Here is a 9,364-nt window from a genome sequence, read left to right as displayed (position 1 = left end):
AAGAATTAAATGATATAGTAGATAACTCCAGGTGACTATCACTTGGAAAGTTATTTATCCGTTTTCCTTTTAAAATTATGATTTAAGTGACTTAAATGATAATGACATTTAATTATCTCTATATGTATATAATTTTGGACATAACAGTAAGTGGATAATCTTTATGACTAGGAAAGTTATTTATTTCTTTCTTTTTAATTTATAATCAAAATTACTGACTTAATTGATAATGACAGATAATCTACCTACTTTGATATCTATATAAGTAACTAGAAGAAAGCATTCAATTCTCAAAACCATGACAACATCCCAAACTTCTCATCCCAAATATTTACAAGAGGATAGCCTAAGTGAAGAGGGTAAGAAATTGCTCTCTACTCTACCAAAAGAAAAGGGATGGATTGGATCATATATCTACAAATACCAAGGATTTTGGACATCACCAAGATTGATCCAAGGTGTTGTTGCATGTCAACAACAATTTCAAGCTCAAGACACTGATATCATTTCTGTTACTACTTCAAAATCAGGAACCACTTGGTTAAAATCACTTTTATTCACTCTAGTGAATCGAATGAAGCATTCTGTTTTTGAACAAAATAACCCTTTACCTGTCAAGAATCCTCATGTTCTTGTTCCATTCTTGGAACATACACTCTATGTTGATGGTCGAGTCCCTGAATTTTCATCTTTCACTTCACCTAGACTTTTGGCAACTCATGTGCCATTTGCTTCATTGCCAAAATCTGTTCAAAATTCAGAAACCAAACTTGTTTACTTGTGTAGGAATCCTAGGGATACTTTTATTTCAATGTGGCATTTTTCAAACAATTTAAGACTTGATAACAAAGAGACCAATTCCATTGAAGAAATGTTTGATCTTTTTTGCAAGGGGGTGAGCATTTACGGTCCATTTTGGGATCACGTATTGGATAATTGGAAACAAAGCATAGAAAATCCCAACAAAGTACTTTTCTTGACGTATGAAGAAATGAAAGGAGAAGCCAAAAATTCAACTTAAACGATTGGCTGAATTCTTAAAATGTCAATTTTCTATAGAGGAAGAAAATTGTGGAGTTGTGGATGAAATATTAAAAATGTGCAGCTTTGAGAATTTAAGCAATTTGGAGGTGAATACAAATGAGAAGTTGTCAACTGGAGAGAGAAATAAAACGTTCTTTCGTAAAGGAGAAATTGGAGATTGGAAGAATTATTTTACCGTGGAAATGAGTGAGAAACTCAATCGTATCACAGCGCAAAAGTTTCATGGATCAGGATTAAAGTTTTTATATACTTGATTAGGCATTAATATGATATAATGCCAATGAATGCAATTATTTATTTGAAATTCAATGTTGGAATAGTTCATTATCTTATTAGGATTGGTAAGATAAGGCCTAGGCCCTCTTGCTTGTACTTATCCCTATTTAAAAAAATTATTTTAATAAAAGACCGTTAGACATTTGTATAATGGTACAAAATTTCAAAAAAAAAAAAAAAGTTTGTGTTTGAGAATAATTGAAACTGTTGCAAATTATGTAGTAAATTCATATTTCTTTATTGTCACCGATAAGTAATGTTTTTTATGTCCTACAAAGTGTCAATGAGGTTGGAGGCGGTCAGTTTTCTCTTTTATTGTAAGACTAGAGAAATTACTCGCGCTTCTGTAATTATAGAATAAATCAAAATTTGACTACATGCTAATTAAAGAAAACTACAAATCTGGATTCTCTCTAAGTAAGAATATGTCATGAAATTATTTTATTTCACCTTTTACATGAGATAGTAATTTCGGGATATGTCATATTATTTTATCTCACCTTTTTACATGGGATAGTAACCTCGAATAAAACAATTTCGAAATTAGCTAATATTTCAAACTAAACATGGAACAATTTTTTTTCAACTCGAGCCATTTCATCAGAAGTTTCTCTAACACCTAAATCGTGTGAGAAAACTTTAATGTAAAACAAGTAAAACAGAAATATATCCCTTTACGAGAAAGAAGTAGATACAATGTGGAAAATAAAGAAACGTAGGGCAATTCTCCCTTGGCGAGAAATAATTTATGCATAACCATAGCTTTCTTGCCAGAGGAGAATAACCTGCGATTATTGCTCTCCAATTAATCTTCAATTCTTGAAATTTTCTCGAAATTTAGAAATAAGTCATTTTTTTCTGGACGAACTAATAAAAAAATGGGAATGAGAATTAATTGAGATAGAGAGTATTAAATATTGATACGATTATCATCATATATAAAAGAACATTTTGTTGATATGTGGAAATGAAGAAAGGCAAGGGATTTATATATATAGTCACTTGATTGGCATAATTCATTTGGAAATGCTGAAGAAAAGAAGGACATGTATTGTGGCTACTCTTTGTTAAATGGTCTTTACCTTCTTATGAGAGGCCAAATAGTTTCAATATATCTTCACCAAAAAAGCGTATTGAATATGAAAATATCATATCATGTTAAGAGTATTTTTTGACTGATCATTAACTAAACAATTGGTATAATAGTCAATGATTTGGCGAGATGATTATGGAGATAGCTCAATGACGATGTTATGAGATTAAACTTAGAGTCTTTATCTATTTACAATTAGTTAACTACACCATTACCTATAGCTTTGAAACGCAATAAAAAAAAAATCAAGCTTGGTTCTTGATGTCTATAAATCAAGCTTAGTTATTGATGGACGTCCACGTGGAGCTTGGTTCTAAGTGATAATCAAGCATGAAAGTGAGGGAGTGTGTTAAAGACATAATTAACAAATATAATCGTCCATAATCAAAAATAAAATCACATACTTGACTCATAAAAATAAAATCAAGCTTATAAATGAAGGAGTATACTGAAGACATAATCAAAAAAATAATAGTATTTCTTTTGTTATAACATCTTAAGCTTTTAATTTAAATAAGAAATAAATAAAAATGGTCTCACACTTTTAAATAACAAAAAGTGTAATATTCTATCTCAATTACTGAAATTGACCACTCTTTTTTTACTTTAAATCAGAGAGGCCAGGTTCAACTGGTGAAGTTGAGAATTAATCTTATGATAATTTTCATGTCAAAAGAATATTTTTGAATATATATAAAAATAGGAGATGCTATTACATGTTTTAGAATATGCCATAAAATTTTCAGTATCTAGATTTCATAATTTTACATAAACGTTTAGTAGGACGGAAGTCATTTTTTATTACTAAAAAAATTATCTAGATCATTTTTGTTATTTTGAAAGAATTTGTTTTTCAAAAAGAAAATATTTTCTAAATTTTTTAATCAAATGAATTTGAGAAAATAGGAAAGCATTTTATGTCATACCAAACACACCCTTAACATTATAAGTAGTCTTTTCATCTAAGTCTATATATTTTTCGTTTTAGGCGATTTAGTTTTTTATTTAAAAATAATTTAACTTTAGATTTCTCATTTTACATATGTCAAACAAATGCCATTAAGACTATTCAACAACAAGAGATTCCCATAACATAATTTATTTTTTCATGGAATCATGGTCAAAAACTTTAGAGATCTCACTCTTTTTCCCTTTTGTGATATTATGCTGCTATTTGTTGTTGCTTTCTCACAAGTGTCACAATGATTTGTTAATGTTGACATAAACTCTCATCAAATAGTACTCCTAAATTAACTTTTACTTCTAATTAGGTCAAGGAATAACTTATATAGTAACTAGCTAGAGACGGATTCAGGATTGAACCTATTTTTCCTAAAGTTATAATACGGAACAAGAAATGGAATGACTCTGTTCATTTGATTAAGCCAAAAATAAAAAAGAACATTTTAGAGCACAAAACATTACGCGTTTAGCAGGACTCAGAAAAGGGTCACATCCAAAGAAATGATTTATTTTTTTTGTGAAATTTGTAGTATGAAATATGTCATAGCATTTGTTGTTGGGTTATGAAGGGTGATTAGGGCGTCATGCGGAAACTTACAATTTGCAAATCACATGTTGATAAATTAGACGACAAATAAAAGTATACTAAAAATCAAAATATTATTATATCAAAACTAATATAAAGAAAAACATTGAAACTTTAGAGAGAATAAATCTCCCCATAAACAAAAGTCTTAAACGACTACATTGTGGATTCTATTGTTGTTGTGTTAGAAGAAACAAACCTATATTTATAGAGTCCCAAAAACCTTTCCTACTAGAAAAGGAGTCCTAAAAGGAGAGAATAAACCAAATATAAAATAATAAAAAACAACCTCAATCAATTCACTCGGAATACAAGGAGGTACACAAAATTCTCCCCCATAACCGCAACTCTCAAAACCCTAGGACTATATTGTGAATGCTAATTAAGTTAGAAGGAACAAGCCTATATTTATAGAGTCCTAAAACCTTTCCTACAAGAAAAGGACTAGTCAAAATATTATAACCTTTTCCTAAAAGGAAAACTTATTTATGGTAAGAAATCAGGGCAAATAACCCCAACAAATCTCCCCCTTGGCCTGAATTTCTGACAAATAAAGACTTTTGTTTATGGGAGATTTATTCTCTCTAAAGTTTCAATGTTTTTCTTTATATTAGTTTTGATATAATAATATTTTGATTTTTAGTATACTTTTATTTGTCGTCTAATTTATAAACATGTGATTTGCAAATTGTAAGCTTCCGCATGACGCCCTAATCACCCTTCATAACCCAACAAGTGGTATCAGAGCACGTGGTCCAACGATCCCATGGTCCGATGATCCTATGGTTCAACAAGATTGAAGAAAGGTTCAAGTGGTTTCAAATCAATTTGCAACAACTTTGATGATAATGAAGATTTTTGTCGAGCTACATGTGGAGAAGAAGTTTCAACCATATTTTCAACATTCCTGTTGCTGCAATTTTTAAGAATAAAAATAAAATATTTTTAACCCATTTATTTTTAACCATGGCAAGCAACAGTTATAGAGATTTTGTGAAGAACAAGATTATCATGCAATGAAGAAGACAGATCAAGCTTTGTCAAGAAAATCCAGCCAAAAGGGGAGATTTGTTAGGGTTTTGCCCTGATTTTCTTACCATAATTTAAGATTTATTTTTCCTTAAAGAAAAAACAAAACATTACCATAAATGTTTTTACTTTTCTTGAAAGGAAAATATAATATTATTTTATATTTGGTTTGTTCTCTCCTTTTAGGACTCCTTTTCTAGTAGGAAAGGTTTTAGGACTCTATAAATATAGGTTTGTTTCTTCTAACACAACAACAATAGAATCCACAATGTAGTCGTTTAAGACTTTTGTTTATGGGGAGATTTATTCTCTCTAAAGTTTCAATGTTTTTCTTATATTAGTTTTGATATAATAATATTTTGATTTTTAGTATACTTTTATTTGTCGTCTAATTTATCAACATGTGATTTGCAAATTGTAAGCTTCCGCATGACGCCCTAATCACCCTTCATAACCCAACATTTGTGTGGCTATAGTACTTTTGAAAATTGTGGCCTTAACATGCAGAACATTTATTTAGTTATAAAACTTCTCATTAAGGATAAAAAGATAAATGTAAGATTAATTATTGTCAAATTTAGAGGCGTATCGTTCATTATTGGAATAGACTAAAAAAAATATCACATAAACTGAAATGTCGAAAAGGTATATATATATATACATATAGATTTTGCAACATTATTCCAATTTCTTTACACAGAGCATATGCAATTATGCATTGAAATATACTCCAATAAAAGAATACTTACTTTTTCCTCTTTGCTATAAAAGAGTTTCATATAGTATTAAAAATACACAACATCAAATCAATTGGTCAAGTGAGACTTCAAGCTCTGTGTGGATGCATTACTCGGCTAATCTTCTTTGGCAAATAAACCACATTTCACTATTATTTGGTGCAAATTTGGTCATTTATTGCCAAAGAAGATTTGCCCCGTAAATCACTCATACAATAACAACCACTTCAAAGTTTGCAACAAAGGTAAAAGAAAATTTTTGTTTAATTTTCTCGAAATACACTATTATATGCCATTAAACACGTGGCAGATCAACATAAATTGAAGGGTGGTCAGTTGAATATTCTTCGTCAAAATACAAAAATGTATCATTCTGTTTTGAAATGAACTAATAAGAAAATAATGTCTTATTAAACGGGCAATTACAAAATTTTGAAAAGGGCTTTTTAAAAGCCTGACAAAAAGAGTTTTCAGCTTCTTTTTTTCCAAAACAAACAAGGGAGGAACTGTCCATCACATAGATTACCAAATAGAAATGCATCAACGACTAAACCTTCATCTCACCATTACATTTCAAATACTCGATGAAATTTGAAATCTTTGATTCAACAAACAAATAGACTCAAATTTAGGTGTGATACACAAGGGGAGGTCGCGTTTACGCGTCTTGATAAGTGTATTTTAACAATATTTTAAGCGAGTCATAGGCAAATGGTGTATTCAAGATTAATTATTAAGTCATGTATAAGTTGATAAACTGAATCGGGCTAGAACCACGGGATTCAGGGTGCCTCATACCTTGTCCTTGGTCAACATAATTCCTTACTCGATTTTTTGTCTTCGCAAACCAATAAAAGATACATTTCCTTTTGATTAGGAATCCAAAAGGCGACTTGGAACACCATAACTTAATTCTAAGTGACGACTTTATAAATAAAATAATTACTATTCATTGCCGTCCCTTTTATTGAAAAACCCTTCGATATGTCTTCTTCAGTCGATAAAAAAATGCTTATGACAAGTTATTTTGTCTATATAATTCAAGGTGATGTGGTACTCCGACTAAAAAAATCATTTATTTTTTCATTTTTCACTAATAGGTGACTTAAATTATTATGACATGTAATTATCTATATAATTCATGGATGACTAGGAACATAATCTATTTTTCCCCGTTTGGCTATTCGGCGACTTAAATGATTATGACTAGCTATTTATCTATATAATTCAAGGTGACATAGTATTGACTAGGAAAATCATTTATTTTTACCTTTTTTTACTAATAGGTAATTTAAATGATTATGACAAGTAATTTGTCTATATACTTCGAGGATGGCTAGGAAAATCATTTGGTTTTTTTTCTTTTTCACTAATATGTAACTTAAATGATTATGACAGGTAATTTATCTATATAATTTAAAGTGACGTAGTTATGACTAGGAAAATCATTTATCCATTTTCCTTTTTGACTTATAGGTGACTTATGATTGTGAAAGATTTATCTATATGATTCGAGGATGACTAGGAAATCATTTATTTTTAATTCCCATTTTGACTAATAGAAGAATTAAATGATTATAGTAGATAACTCAAGGTGACTATCACTTGGAAAGTTATTTATCCGTTTTCCTTTTAAAATTATGATTTAAGTGATTTAAATGATAATGGCATTTAATTATCTCTATCTGTATGTAATTTTGGACATAAGAGTAAGAGAGGTGACGTGATATTCTTTATGACTAGGAAAGTTATTTATTTTTTTTCTTTTTAATTAAGTTATAATTTAAATTACTGACTTAAATGATAATGCCAAATAATCTACCTACTTTGATATCTATATAAGTAACTAGAAGAAAACACTCAATCCTCAAAGCCATGACAACATCCCAAACTTCTCCTCCCAAATATTTACAAGAGGATAGCCTAAGTGAAGAGTGTAAGAAATTACTTTCTACCCTACCAAAAAAAAGGGATGGATTGGATCATATATCTACAAATACCAAGGATTTTGGACATCACCAAGATTGATCCAAGGTGTTATTGCATGTCAACAACAATTTCAAGCTCAAGACACTGATATCATTCTTGTTACAATTCCAAAATTAGGAACCGCTTGGTTAAAATCACTTTTATTCACTCTAGTGAATCGAATGAAGCATTCTGTTTTTGAACAAAATCACCCTTTACTTGTCAAGAATCCTCATGTTCTTGTTCCATTCTTGGAACAGACACTCTATGTTGATGGTCGAGTCCCTGATTTTTCATCTTTCACTTCACCTAGACTTTTGTCAACACATGTGCCATTTGCTTCATTGTCAAAATCTGTTCAAAATTCAGAAACCAAACTTGTTTACTTGTGTAGGAATCCTAGGGACACTTTTATTTCAATTTGACATTTTTCAAACAATTTAAGACTTGATCACAAAGATATCAATTCCATTGAAAAAATGTCTGATCTTTTTTGCAAGGGGGTGAGCATTTACGGTCCATTTTGGGATCACGTGTTGGATTATTGAAAACAAAGCATAGAAAATCCCAACAAACTACTTTTCTTGTTGTATGAAGAAATGAGAGAGAAGCCAAAGATTCAACTTAAACGATTGACTGAATTCTTAGAATGCCAATTTTCTATAGAGGAAGAAAATTGTGGAGTTGTGAATGTAATATTAAAAATGTGCAGCTTTGAGAATTTAAGCAATTTGGAGGTGAATACAAATGAGAAGTTGTCAACTAGAGAGGGAAATAAAACGTTCTTTCGTAAAGGAGAAATTGGAGATTGGAAGAATTATTTTACCGTGGAGATGAGTGAGAAACTCAATCGTATCACAGAGCAAAAGTTTCATGGATCTGGATTAAAATTTTTATATACTTGATTAGGCATTAATATGATATAATGTCAATCGAATGCAATTATTTATTTTGAAATTCAATGTTGGAGTAGTTCATTATCTTATTAGGATTGGTAAGGTAAGGCTTAGCCTCTCTTACTTGCACTTATCCTTATTTAGAATTTTTATTTTAATAAAAGACCGCTCTAGACATTGTATATAGTGGTAAAAAAAAAGTTTGTGTTTGAGAATAATTCAAATTATTGCAAATTATGTAGTAAATTCATATTTTTTTATTTTGTCACCGACTAGTAATGTTTTTATGTACTACAAAGTGGCAATGAGGTTGGAGGCGGTCAGTTTTTCTATTTTATTTTAAGACTAGAGAAATTACACGTGCTTTACCTAATTATATACATGTATACTATTTTAAAAAAGAATGAAAACACTATAGCAATAACTTCTTCAAAAAATTAAAATTAAAATTAACAACACATGCATTACTTTACCAATGAAAGCTTTGAGGAATCAAAGGGATATACTGATTTGAGAAATTGTACAAATATACAAAGGATTGGAAAGGAAGAAGGAGAGAAAAAATAAAGGAAATAACAAATCCGGATTCTCTCTTAAGCAGGATATGTGATGAAATTATTTTATTTCACATTTTATATGAGATAATAGCCTCGGGATATGTCATAAAATTATTTTATTTCACTTTTTACATGAGATAGTAACCACGGGATATGTCATAAAATTATTTTATTTCACATTTTACATGAGATAGTAACCTTGGGCTATGTCATAA

General features: G+C 29.9%; 2 pseudogenes; both read left to right on the top strand.

Annotated features, from left to right (window-relative positions):
• The first annotated feature begins 298 nt into the window (after positions 1-298).
• LOC125825905 (cytosolic sulfotransferase 12-like) lies at positions 299-1,298 on the top strand (annotated as a pseudogene).
• A 6,305-nt stretch (positions 1,299-7,603) lies between these two features.
• On the top strand, positions 7,604-8,601 carry LOC125825904 (cytosolic sulfotransferase 6-like; annotated as a pseudogene).
• The last annotated feature ends 763 nt before the right edge of the window (positions 8,602-9,364 follow it).

This window comes from Solanum verrucosum, unplaced genomic scaffold (genome assembly GCF_900185275.1).
Source record: "Solanum verrucosum unplaced genomic scaffold, falcon-dt-bn FXZP01000161.1, whole genome shotgun sequence".
Classification (NCBI taxonomy): Eukaryota; Viridiplantae; Streptophyta; class Magnoliopsida; order Solanales; family Solanaceae; genus Solanum; species Solanum verrucosum.
This window is presented reverse-complemented; position numbering and strand designations above follow the sequence as displayed.